Below are 14,511 nucleotides of genomic sequence, written 5' to 3' on the forward strand. Positions count from 1 at the left end.
CACGCAAAATTAAAGTGAAATGTTCCCTTTATTTTTTGAGCAGTATATATACACACACATATATATGTATTAAAAGTACTGCCATTACACTGCAAAAACATTAAATCTTACCAAGTATTTTTGGCAAACATCTTAGTACTGATGCATCTGTAGGATTTTAAAAGAAAGTAGAAACCAGGTGTTTGAGATTTCAGAAAATCTGAGGTGAAAATTTGGGTTTAAGACAAAAAAGTTCTTATTCTTTGCAAGTCAGGGAAAGTTTGTTTGTATACATTTATATATAACCTGCTAATAAATGCCACTCCTCCCTGCGCTCCTGTCCTGAAGACAGGCGCTGTAATGACACATGCCAATGATGGGGTGCACACTCCTGAGCAACACCAAATAAAAGCAGACAGAATTAATTGCAGCTCGCGGTTGTGACCTTTTCCATTTGATAAATCATAGAGCCTCAGAGACTGCCATTACCCTGGTAGATGGAAAACATACAGCTTTGAGAAATGATCTGGGATCTGAAGCCGTATCGACCCAAACATGCTGTGCTCCCTGCACACAAAACCTTTTACATGCACAATCTGAAATATTCTCCTCTAAACGAGAGAGATACTCACTACAGGATTGTCTGGAGAGAAGTAAAATTTGTATTTCGTCACTTAGAAAGGAGAAGCATTCCCCTGATGCTCAATTAAAATTCAACAAGAGGAGTCACACAAGTTGCACCAATGGAGACTGTCATTTGGCTATTTTCTAATTCATTCAGGGAGGAAGTCACATTTCCTGAGACTGTGTCGAAGGAGACGCTTTTAGACTTCCTCCCATCTTCAAAATTATTTTCAAATTTGCAACTTTTGCAGAAAAAGATAAAGATTTTCAACAAATTCCATCAGCATAAAGTGGTTTGGCTGCACAGAGTGAGGCCATGAATGCCTGATTGGAAGACTATATGGAGTGTATTTAATAAAATATACACAGAAAAGCACCACTTTTTACCTAAGTTACTTTTTAAACTTTAAAATGTGACCAAATGCTTTCAGCTGTTTTCAGCTCAAACATTCGATTATGATAGAAATACTGAAATCTATATAGTCATAACTATACGTATCAGAGGTGGGTAAGTAACCATTTGCATTTACTTGCATAACATTTTGGGGAAAAAATGTACTTTTATGACTAATTTTACTTTTAAAACGACAAACTCTACTTCATCCCTCCTTGATTTCTGCTACAATGCAGCTAGCAGGGCCTGAATGCTAAGGCTAGTTAGCATAGCCACCGATGATGGTGGATAAATGGTTTCCTGTAACGGCTCATTGTTTCTTCCCCATTAGCTCATTTAGCAGCGACTACATGGGATTGATTGACAGCGCTAAGACCCGCCTCCTGGCTCTGATTGGTTGTTTTTCTTCAGAGCAATATTAGCTCAGGGAGAATCTGAAGGAAATCGATCTTTTCACAGATTATCTATCTCAAAACAAACTACCACAACATGGTGATAGTTTTAACAAATATATATATATAAAAAATAAAAAAAAACATTTTATATAAAAGTTACATACTGCAGCTTTAACGACTGGAAACGCATTTTAAAACCTCTGGTCAGGCCTAGTACTGCTATCAATCAGGAAGTTTATTTACTAATATCAAACTGGGCATCATGGTCCACCATTAGTCTCCTAATGCATCGGCTTTTATTCCACTCACAGTTTCTGTGATCTTTAGTTTTTGAGTCGACACACCAGCCCAGCTGGTACAATTTGCTTCCTGTGAAAACCTGGTACTTGACACTTTCCTACCTTCTTCCTACACATCACTGAAACTATAATTCAAGCTCTTATTTTAGGAGCTTCTTGCCAAAAGGTTTATGTAAATCCTATTAAATTTATAGCATTTCCTTTCAAAACAAGAGAAAAGTTGTTTAATGTCATCTTACAATATAGGAAAGTTTTCCAAATCAGATCATTTTGGCTATATAGAGTTTTATTATGTTAAAAATAAAACACCTCTCTTGAAATTGGAGCAGATTTTCACACTCTATAATATGTGCTTGGAGAACTGCCATGAAATAGTCTCCAGCATTGTTTTTCTCCCTCTTTCGCTGCCTGAAGGTTAGACGTGGAGCGAGACAATCAGGAGTCACTTCTAATGAGTTCATCACCTTGTTTATGACACGGATGGATTTCAAATTACCATAATTTTGCTATTATGCCTGTAAAATAGTTTGAGATGACTGTTGTCGGTCTGAGTCAACCCTATTTCCCGAATCCAACAGTAAGAAAAGAAAAAAAAGAAAAAAATAAAGAAGGGGAAAAATTATCTGCACTGATTGACAAGTGGGGAAAAGCTTATATATATATATATATATATATATATATATATATATATATATATATATATATATATATATATATATATATATATATAGTTGGAGCTAATGATTATATTAGCAATTGATTATTTTATTGATTATTTGGTTAAAAAATTGCCAGATTCCGCTGATTTTTAATTTAAGCCTGTTTTAAATTGTCTTGTATATTGCAATGGACACAAGATCAATATCAATAGATAATATATCTGATAAAATATTCACTGATCTCTGATCCTGAACTGCACAGCATTCTGGATGATTTAGGCCTCAGCTGCTAAATTTTAGCTGGAATCAACTAACTCACTCACTCTGTGGTTACCTAGCAACTCGCTCATTCTTTGGTTACCTAGCAACACCCTGTAAAGTAACTTGCGCAGCAGCAGTTTAAGGTTTGTTTCACCACAGTGCCTCATAGCTGCTTAAAAATTAAAAAAGACAAATAAAATAAAAACTGTGGATAAAACGGGAAGCATTTCAGATATTTAAAACAAAAATCTAATCAATAATTATTGATACCGACTAGTAGGAAGCACTTATATTGTGACCAAATTTTCAGCCATACCGTCTAGTCTAGCCTGTTTTATACAACATTAGAAAAAATTTTAATATATATAGATAAACTGTTCAGTTCCTGTTTTAAATAAGAAAATAAACATTTTATTTCATTAAATGTAGTACCTAGCTTTCCTCTACTGAACTCTTAAGCAACGGATGAATCTGTAGATAAAACAATACTTCTAACATCAAGATAACATCAATAGACTGTAGGGCTAATCTGTTGATCATCTTGGGGATTTAATGATTGGTTAGTAACTGGTATTTATAACAGAATTTGAACAGGGTGAAGCTAAAACTGGTCGTTTTATAAGTCTTTATACTTCAGTAAACGATTGATTACTAAATTAGTTGACAATTCATCAAAATTAATCCGATCAATCCCATTTATTTCCTAATTCGTCTATCATGTCTACATTAAACAGATTAGTCAAAATGCCCAGAATGAATCTAATTAAAGACATAAACTGCTAACAAAGCTAAAGAGAGGTCAAACTGCACCGATCAGTACGTCAAAACCTGTTAGCTTTAACTGCCGGATGTTCACACGTGTGGAAGATGAATTATGACAAGTGAAGAGCAGACGCTGGATCACATTAACACAAACTGACACTTCAGAGGTTCATCCAATCGAGAGTAAAACGTACTTGTAGCGCTACAGAAGCGACTGTTATTCAGCGCAGTACAGAAAGGAAACCGCGCGAACATGCAAACCTCGTGAGCCGCAGTCAAAAGAAAGAAGCGTGCTACCCTCAGAGAGACGCTACCCTCAATTAGAGAGTCGCAGCTGGAGAAGACTTCTGAGTGCTCTGGAAGATGGAGATTCATCCTCAGCTGTGGATGACAACAGATGATGCAGCTTTTCATCTGAAAGATGCAATTTTATTCTAAGCTGGAGTTGACCATTAAAAACACTTCAGGGATGAGCTGCGGATTTACAGTCAAATTTGACAGAAAGATACCCGTCAAAGAAGCTTCTTCACACTACAGTAATGTGTAAAGCAGCAGACATTTCTTCTTTTTATTCCTTTTTAAGCTGTTATGACACCATTTCTTATCTTGTCACGAACAGGTGGAACAGGAAATTCACACATCCTACATAAAAATACACACAGCCATTTTTCCCCCCACTGTCTGACATTAAATCAGATTAAACCTTTCCTGATTTTTTATTACCTTCTTCAAATTTTAAAGTTTACCTACAGAGTTTAATATGCATTTGAATAATTTAGTATGCACTGCAAAACATAAAATCGTGCAATTATCTTAATTGCCTTGAAATATGAGAAAACTAACTTACTGGTAACTTCTCAACAAGATATTGGCACTTATTTTGAGTCAATTTCTTAATATTAATTAAAAAGTTCTAGTTCCTTTGGCAGATTAATTTACTTATCTTGTTGGATCTTGAAATATCTTGAAATAATCTACAAATTGAATACTTTTTCATAAATATTAGGGAATTGTTGACTTAAAACAAGTTGACATTTCTTGCTGAAAATGTATTTGTAAGTTAACTTTGTCTTATTTAAAGTGTACTGAGATATTTTCACTACTAGACAAAAACTACTTGGTAAGAATTTGAGCTTTTGCAGTGTGGTTCAAATTATGATGGCATGGAGCAAAACTTTCAGGAGATAACAACAGAATCGGACACAGTAAAGTTTCTCTGTTTTATCATTTTGAACCTCTTTTATGAAACTTCCTGGACTTGCAAATATTGGCAGATCTCCTGATTTACATTCTCTGGAATATACAAAGAATAATTTTATTTATGCTAGCAGGGCTAACGGTAATAATCACTAAAACAATTTAAAACGTCAACTTATTTTTTGTAATTTGTACATTTCCTTTCAGAGAAGTGATGTTTCCTTTATGCCCATTTTAAATTATGACCATTTGACATCAGGAAGGCTGGACAGAAACATTTTGTCTGCTGTTATGTATTCCTTCTCAAAGAGAGATTGGAAGAAAATCTGTCAGCAGATTAGCGCTTTACAAAAAACCAGAGTTCAGGAGGCTCATTTTTAGTCCAGTCCTCTTACCTTTCCATAGCGGCATATTCTGCAGTGTCTGCTAAAATAAAGAGCAATACAAAGGATAGAAGAGTAAGGCTTTGCTGCCAAACAAACAGTATCATATAAGTCATGTCTTTTAGAAAAACGATGAAAAAATCCAGATAAACATTAAAGCAACCAAAGCAGGCATCTCTGCCAGGAAGCATAGGGAGGATTAAAGATATCTCTCTTTCTGCTTGTGCTGGCTTATACTGGTACACATATCTGATCCTCTTTTAGGGGAAAACACTTCTCATACCAAGTAACACATCAGCCCTGCTGTTGACATTTGATAAAAACTCAGTAGATTCAGCTTCCACATGCTGCATCTGCCTACCCCAGATTTCACATCAGTCCTTCCAGTTACTGTCAATTTATTCTGGCTTTGAGTAAGAGAGAGGTGTAATCAACTCACAGCATCACCACCATGAATTAAACAACAACGCCACAGCCCTCCCAGAGAGGCCTGCAGCACCTGGCTGTAAAAAAGCAACATAAACATGTCGCATTAGACAACCTGCAGACACTAAACCGTTTAAAACTAAAAGGAAAGTAACGGTCACCAGATTCTGGATAAAAGCTCGGACAAGGACAGCTACTACAGATGAAGGGCTCTATTGATAAAGGAAATTTTAATTTAGCTCTTTTACTAAAATGTAATTTATTTTTAGACATCACAATTGCTTCAGCTGAGTGAAACTTTTGGGTTTATTCTACACACCAACAGGCAGATAACAAGAAAAACCAAAAAAACTAAACGGGGAAAAAAGAAATTTAGTAGTTAGCTACTAACCTAACGGGGCTACTAGCATACTAGCCCCGAAATGCTAACACATTAGAACATTATTTCACTCTCAAAACATCGTTTATACGAGACTGGTTGATGGAATATAACATGATAAAATGTTTATGGGAATCTGTGCTTTGGTTGTGCTACTTAACCTGTTCAGTTAGAACAATTTCTGATCAGTGTTACATCAGCATTTCTTCCTTGGCAGACAGAGAAGCTAGTGAGGTGGAAGCTAACGGTCAAAAGAACATACACGTTCGATGATATAACACCACAGCGCCATCTAGTGGTCTGGCAGGGCGACTGCAGCCGATTCAAGCTGCATTGGCTGTGCCGTCCAATCGTGGCACTTTTTCCTCAATCAACATCCGAAATAAATTACGGTCTACAACGGCACATTAGGGCCATTGTAGACAGACAGAAAAACAGGAGTAAATTTCCGCCAAAAAAAATAACAAATGAGTTTGACGAGTCAAAAATTTGAAAGGAAAAGATTAAAATTTTGACATTAGTTCCAGAAATTTTCTAGAACAGAAACTTGGAAATCTTTGAATTTTAAAAGTTGAAAAAAGTGTGTGTGGGGGGGGCGAGGGGACGCAGAAATCTTTAGATTAATCTCAACTCCAAAGTTGTTTACTTTTTTGAAAGACTTAAGTTGTGCTCAGTGTCTTCTTTAGAAGCTTTCATGTCGTTTCCTTCAGCGGTTCTTGGTGCAGCGCCCCCACAGGCGAGGAGGTGAACATGTTTTTCAAATAGATTGGATATTTTGACAAGGTGCAATTTTGGTCCCCAATCTAACCAAGTCTATTGGACTATCAGGTTTGAAAACAATCCTAGAGTGCTCCAGTCAAAATCCAGACCTAAAATCCAAATAAGAACCTGTGGCAAGACTTGAAATCTGTTGCTGGCAGACAGTTTCTATTTAATCTGATTGAGCTTGAGCGGGTTTGTAAAGAAGAATGGGCAAATATGCTGATTTCTACCTGGTCAATATTCCCAAGACCTACAGCTTTACTTACTCAACACTTATTTGTTATATTTTTAGTTGGAAAAACAACAATGAACAACTTTATATTGGACTACAACATAAAATCCTCATTAAATACACTGAAGTCTGAGGGTTTTAATATTTGTAACACTGTATGATTACAGCTGTTGAATCAAACTCCATATTCTCTCTCATGAAATATAATTTTTTATTTTGCATGCTTTGTAAAAATTAAAATATCAAACTGGAGCAAGATGAAACAACAACAAAAAACAGACTAAACCCAAATGAAGTTTCATGGGATTCGAACTCAGAGGATTACTGAGCTTTTTAGTTCAGTCGAGGCTGTTTTTTTTACACTCTGTATGACAACAAATGGCTTCTTCTGAAGGGAGAAAAATGAGCCTTCACATCCACAGCTTTGCTGACTGTGTGCAGATTCCAGCGGGAGAACACTAAATAACCGCTAATTATCCTTATGCAAAGACGACGGCGGCCATGAAAAATGTCACTTACTTAAATTGTCCTTTAAATACGGGAAAAGGCTAATGCAGATATTCAAGTCTGGCCATAAAGAAGAAGGTGGAAAACAAAATCGCAGAAGCCTGGATCTGCTGCAGTAAGGAGCAAAGTAATAAACCGGGGTCATCGTTAATTTAATCACACCGGCTCTAGTCGACTAGGTCACGGCGTACAAACTCATCACGGCTTCTTCTCCTCTTAAGAAAGCAAACATGCAGCAAGGCTGATTATTAACAATCATGCCATCTGACCCGTAATCAGAGTTTTATTATAAATAAAGGAAGGAGCGCATGGCTCAGACCGCATAATGTCACAACAGTTGGTAGGTTGCTAATCCTTAACGCTCTGCTAGAGTTGCTGCAGACCTCAGGCTGATTTTAACAAAGAACGACGTTTTCAGATCGCAGTCTTCAATTTAGCAAGAAAAAAAAAACTCCCACAGACGACTCCTTATGTTTAATACACACAGAATTAAAAAATGAAAATAAAAATGCATGTTTAGGATGTGAATATTCCCAAAATGCAAGACTGCTTTTGTCGCAACCAGCAGAGGTTTGCACTCGAGAAAAAGTAAAATGCATTTGGTAAAAAGTCTACTCAAGTACTGAGTAATTGGTCAAATTTTCAATCACTTAATATTTAAAAATTACATCACCAGACGAACCAAATTATAAAGCTATGGGGAATTTTTGCTATTTGAAGAACAAAAATGACAATAATTCAAACAAGTAACAAAAAATAATAAAATCAGACCAAAGAAAATGATCCAAAACAGTTTCTTCCAATAATAAAACTAAGAAAAACTGCAGGTGTGTGTCTGGTGAATTCTTGGTTAAAACATGTTTGATTTTCATTAAGTGGGTAAGAAGAATTCAGAAATTTTACTCAATTAAGAGTAGAGATACTTCATAATAAAATTACTCAAGTAAAAAGTACAGCACATTTAAAAAATGACTTTAATACTGTAAATTAACCTACTAAAGGCTCAGAAAACGTATGACAACATCATCTGGACCTCCTTATTTTGTTCAAACAGCAACGTTCATCTTGACTTTTGAATTTGAAGAAAGTAATTTAGAAAAATGCCCCCCAAAAAACTAAAATAATACCATGTCTACATCATGTTGGCATTCAGAAAATACGAAGAAATTCAGTGAAAAGTTGAATCATATTTTATATCAGACACTGAGAAAGAAAAATAGTTATTTATATTTGTAGTATGTAAATAACTGGTTTTACTGCGTCTTGCCAATGGAAACCAGTCCATGCTTAATCAGGGGAACAGAAACATAAAACTGCTTCAAGAAACTCGTGAAAAATGTGAAAGAAAAGCTGAAATATGCACGGCAGAACTCCCAGATGGAAAACCTAAACTGACGGTGATTTACTTTAATTTGCCAGCGGCTCCTTGGTGACATTACAAATCAACATTTCTGAAGCAGAAACTGCAATTTACTTCAGATTATTCACAGTCAGAGACACCTGAGCGTTGCATGTTGCACGAGAGATGGAGTGACTGAAGGAGGTCACAGGCAAAGATCAGCAGCAGCTTGCAAGAATAAAAATAGCAAAAATGAAAACAAACAGCTAGATTAATCCACTGCAATCAATAAAACTGATTACAAATACAAAATAATCAATATAAAACAGGTATTAAAAACATAAATCAGTCTAAGCAACCTAGTTAAGAAAAACAAATGACACCAAGTTGTAACTATGGTGTCTGCTTTTTGTTATCTCTAATCTGAAACATGCAGCCTGCAGCGAGAGTGTTAGAAATAAATATATATCAAAAAAATTTAAAAGGAAAAATTACCAGAAGGCATGCAGAGGAAGAGGAGCAAGGACAATGGAGCATCTTCGTCATCCTGTTAGCCTCTTACAATTACATTTCACTGCTGACTGGAGCCTTGAGAAGCCCTCACTTCTGTCAAATATTTTCTCTTTCTTCATGAAGACTTCACAGCGTGTCTCTCATTATTAACTATTATTAAACCATCACGCTGGTTTCCTTTCTTCGCCCAGTGCTGGCTTTTGTTGCAGCTCTCCAGATCAAGAGATGGGCGATTCTGTCATCTCCTGTCCTTCAGGAAGCGCTTGGAGAAACGATGGCGGCTCGTTTGAAAATAATCCAGTTTAAATAAACGAAAAGTTAAACAGGTTCAGGTTTTCTTTTGGGTCCAACCTGCTGATTCTCAATTCTTCTAAACCTAAATAAAATTAAGGAATCACAACAGTATCCCCATTTATGCATCAAACTTCATATTCCTTATATCTATCCAACATATAGTTAAGTACAAAAAGTCATGCATCACAGTAAATGCTGGTTTATCGACGGCAGGAGTGATGAGTATTTTATTTTATTCCATTTTTTAGTGTCTCACCAGACGAAAATCATCTGTTTTTTCGGTGCATCTGTGGTTTTATTGTAGATTTATTCTTGCAATAAATCAATTAAATGAATAATAAATTAAAACAAGATCAATAATTTTCATTTGCATGATTTATTGTTTTCTCTTCTCCCTCTTTAATGACAAAAATGTTCAGTCTGGTCGTTTGGTTTTCAGCCAGCTCGTTTTTTAGTGGGACAAGAGAGACTTAATGATTCATTGTACTCATATCTGTTGTTTTGTTCATTTATTTTGGATATTTAAATGTCTCCCAGTACCAGTGTTAATCAGAATCTAAAGTTTTCAGAATATTTTCTTGCATTATTATTATACAATCATCGTTGCATTACTTAAAATGGTGTCAAAATGACAATAAAATCGTTTATCGCAATAACTTTTGAAGCATTTTGTTAGCCAGGTAAATTCGTCATCGTGTCACTCCTCTGTAGAACAGTGATGCGTTTTTGTGTTTTGTTTTTCTGGAGGATGAAAGGATTTTAAAAAATTTGTTTAGCTAAAAAGTTTTGCTTCATTTGCTCCAAACTGTTCAACGTGTCCAGAGAAGTTTTAAAACCTACAAAAAAAAAAATCCCACGATACGATCCTTAAAATCAGTTCTATTAAATACTACAGAGGGAATGAAGTGACACATTTCTGCTCCTTCTCTTTATGTTGCTGTGTACTGCTGTTCAGATGGCTGAAAGAGGCTCTGTTTTTTTTTTTTACCAGAAAGACAAATTTGGCTGCTTTTAAGCATCTTTGGTGCCAAAACAAGCAGAGCAGTTAGGAGTAAAAAGTAAATTTTATCAAGATAATGCTGCAGTTGTGACACTATAATAGTGTGTGTCAACAACTCAAACTAAATAATAAAAGTAATTAAACTTGTGTTACTCAAACAGGAGAAAAAAGAATCATTTTCTGCACAAGAAGCACATTTACTTGAAAATGAACCTGAGTGTTCATTTGCTTAAGTCTATCCAGGAAAATCTAATTAACAATAAATCGAGCAGAGGGAATAATTGTAGCTTTTTTAGTCATAAATAAAAGCAGTGGGATCATCTTATACATTTCTGTCTAAATACCATAAAATATTCATACTCAGGTTTACGATGCGCTGATAAAAGGGATATTTTTTGTTTATTCTAATGGGACATATGGCTTCCCACAAAGAGCAGCCTTCTGTCCAGAGCTTATAAAAAAACAAATAAATAAACAAATTACATATCAGTTGTGCCTCGACTACCTTTCTTAGAAAGAAAATACGCTGCAGCTGCAACGTGCCTGAGCAACACTTTATGGCTTGAGATAAAGAGTTATTTTATTGTTTTAAGTTTCCTGAGAAGCATTTCTAGTTCAAAATCCAACATACTTAAGGCTGCACAAAACTAAAACCACAAATAGACCCTTCCCAATACTTTATCGTTCAAAAATAAGATATTATAATGCTGAATTAGCATCTGAACCATCTTAAAATTATATGTGTGTCTAAGAATTTCATCTTCTTAATCAATACATCACAATGAAAGGTTAAAGAAATCCTTATCTTAATCTGGTTTAGAAGAATTAAAATGAAAGTGTGTCATATTTACAACACCATATAGGGTCATTATAGGTGGTAAGAAAAAAAAAAAAAAAGAGTATATTTCTGCCAAAAAAATCCAGAATTTTTTAGGCACATTTCAGAAATTTTCTTTAAAAAAAAAAAAAAAAAAAAACTTAAACATTTTTTTCAGCTCCAAAAGTTGAAAATTTTCTAGAAAAAAAACCCTAAAATTTTGTAGAAAAAGATATTTATATTTCTGAATTTGAAAAGCTGAAAACTGGTTTGAAAAAAATCTGAAATTTTTAGATTAATCTCAGAAATATTTTAAAAATTTCTGAGCTCAAAAAGTCATAATTTTTATAATTTTTTTTTTTTAGAAAAAAACTGAATTTTTTTTAGACATATCTCATGAATTTTCTAGAAAAAAAAACAAACAAGAAAATTACTTTTTGGAAAAGTCAAGAATTTACAAGAAAAATCTCAGAAATTTTGACATTTTAGAAAAACCTGAAAATTTCTGAGATCAATCTCAAAATTTCTGACTTTTTTTGCCAAAAATGTACTCCGTATCCTTTTGTTCTATATAAAATATCCCTAATGCCCTGTCTTACATACTGAATAAAGATTGATGGAAGAGCATAAATTGCAGGCATCGTTTCAAATCATGAATCTCTATAAAGTTCTTGCAACATTAAGATTGATGACAATATTACGAGATGAGCAAACGCAGCACAAGCATGTTCAGATCTTGTGTTTTAATTCGGGATTAGCATATAGGCTGTTCCTAATTTTACACCCACTGAAGCACGCAGGATTTACTTCCCTCCCTGCAGATATTTTCCCCAAATTATCCCACTGCGCTGCAACGTGGAGACCTCAAAGGATTCTCGGGGGGCTTAAGACGCACGGCGTGTAATTGTAACCATAATTACTGTCGACATCCAGAGTTCAAATCCGACTCAACACACCTCAGTCTGTCATCGCACGTCAGTCTCCACCCAAATAAAGTATTGAGGCTTGAAAGGGAGCCACTGAAATCTGGCTTTTATCCCGCAGGAGAGCCAGAAAAAACCCACGAAACAAGTTCTCATCCAGAGAGAAGTGGGAAACTCCATCTATATGTTACAGAACCATACACACACACACAGATCGGAGATGTAGGCGTCCTGAAGCCCCTCATGAAAACCAAACCATCATCCATCACACGTTGCTCGGCTCATTCTTAGAAACCCACAGCTTCAAACTGGGACCAGTCTCACAAATAAATAAAAAAAACACACGACAGCACCACGCTCCTCTGCTGCTCGGTTTCCACCAAAAAACATCTCCAGCAGAAATCAATAAAACATAATTAATCTTACCTCTGTTTGTCTCTCTTGCTTCCCCTCTGCCTGTGAGGAGGGTCTGCACACCGACCACCGCTCAGCTGGACGTGTTGGCGGAGACCCCAGTGAAATAATGTAGTCCTGGTCGAGGCATGAGGAAAGTGAGGAGAGCAGCAGCAGCAGCAGCGGGAGGAGCGCGGCGCTGCACCGGCGGCTCCGACACTGACATATCAGAGCGATGCTTTCTGTATAAGGAGCCTCGGCTCAGTCACATCGGCAGCAGCACAACAGAGGAGGTGTCTGAGCTGGATTTATCTCCTGGAGACAAACTCAACTCATGACAGCTTGCCTTTACGTATTTTCTTCTGCCTTACTTTTAAATGTCTAAATACTAACTTTATTCATTTTTTTTTATTTGCTCAGTAGATTAAGTCACTAATAAACTATTGCAACCATTAGCTTTGTGTACTTTTTCCGTTAGCTCCGAGATTTCTCCTATTCAAATTGATTCCTTCCTTAGAATTTCTCCCGGACCAATCAGCGAACAGAAGAAGTCCTGAACGATGACGTCGATTTTCTGCACTGTAGTCCGCCTACAGTTTTAGCGATGACAAAACTTTTTTCAGTCCGTGTTGGCCAGGCTTTCAAATGTTGAATTAACATCAACAGCCACCTTGCTCGGCTTGTAAAATTTAAAACAAGAAGCTATCATTTCTCAAAAGCCGAGAGACCAGCTTGTCTGTAGCTTAGAACAAGGCTAACTTGCGAACGCTAAGGCAATGTTAATAGGCGGCGGCAACCTTGACGCGAATAAAATTCAAGAATTTTAGCCGGTGACGAATGTAGGCTAAAACGGAAATGTGGCAGCTCTACTCTAAAATAACCAAATCAAGATTACACCCTAAAGACGTTCAGTTTGCAAAGCAGAAGGGTCACGTAATGTTAGCTAGCTTAACAAATTGACTGATGCTATCCTAGCATATCAACTAATAACACGTACCTTCTCCGTAGTCAAACAGGTATCATTCCACAGAATTTGTAGTTTTTGCCCAGTTGTAAACAAACCTTGCCATTACTTTCCCGTGAAATGTTGCTGTATCTCCTGTACAGTAGTCTGGACTTCCTCCCGTTAACGAGGATTTCTCGGGTAGAAATTCTACAAGGCCCAATCAGCAAACAGCCATCTTCTTCTTTTTATGGGAGTTGACAGGCAACGTTTAGATGTGCATTGTCGCCATCTAGTGGAATGGAGTGCAGCTCGGAATGCTAACGCCAATTTTAAAGCAAAAAAACCAAAAAACTATTTTCTCTATCAATTGGTCTCCTTGAGGTATTTCAATAAAACGCAATAAGAGTCAAAAGTAGAAAGTTTGTCTGAAATGTCTTGTCTTGTAATCTACATACCATTCCCCTTCTCTCCATAGAATATTTGGAACAGAACAATAAAACATGTCTCACTGTCTCTTCTTGAAAAAAATCACATTTTCCTGTGGGACGTTATTCCCATTTTCAATAATGTACTATAATAATGTCTTCAGATGTGGAGGAGCTCAATCTTTTCACAGACTATCTGGTTCATAAACATGGCAACGTTAGCAAATATGTAAACAGTCTATTTTTTATGAAAATGACATAAACTTAAAAAAATTACATTTCAGTAAAAGTTTTCCCTGTTCTTCGAAACACCCTTGAAGTGACTAAATCTACCCAGAAATGCAAACAGTCCAAAATGAAATCTGTTTCACAGGATCAGATCCAAAATGAGAGAAAATAAAGATTGCTGTGCTTCTGCAGTAAATTTCATAAGTATATTTAAAAGATGCATATTAATAAACCTGATTGTGTCCTTGTTTCCTTTTTTTACTGCTTGTTGTGTTTTGAAGTAATCAAATCATTTCCACACGAGCATCGTGTGCTTTTACACATTAATGGAAGAAAACTTCATAAAAGCTGGAACCTGTCGTGCAGAAATACTT

General features: G+C 35.9%; 1 protein-coding gene across 2 annotated transcripts in view; it reads right to left on the reverse strand.

The window, feature by feature from the left end:
• The window catches only part of drp2 (dystrophin related protein 2), a 242,152-nt gene extending 229,286 nt beyond the window's left edge, over window positions 1-12,866 (reverse strand). The window contains exon 1 of one of the 2 annotated variants that reach the window (XM_016680505.1): window positions 12,572-12,866. The gene's annotated coding sequence lies outside the window, so the exon portion shown is untranslated. The remainder of the gene's footprint in view (window positions 1-12,571) is intronic. The other variant, XM_016680504.1, reaches the window with a different exon arrangement.
• Between the last annotated feature and the right edge of the window lie 1,645 nt (window positions 12,867-14,511).

Source organism: Poecilia formosa, unplaced genomic scaffold (genome assembly GCF_000485575.1).
Source record: "Poecilia formosa unplaced genomic scaffold, Poecilia_formosa-5.1.2 Scaffold244, whole genome shotgun sequence".
NCBI classification, from domain to species: domain Eukaryota; kingdom Metazoa; phylum Chordata; class Actinopteri; order Cyprinodontiformes; family Poeciliidae; genus Poecilia; species Poecilia formosa.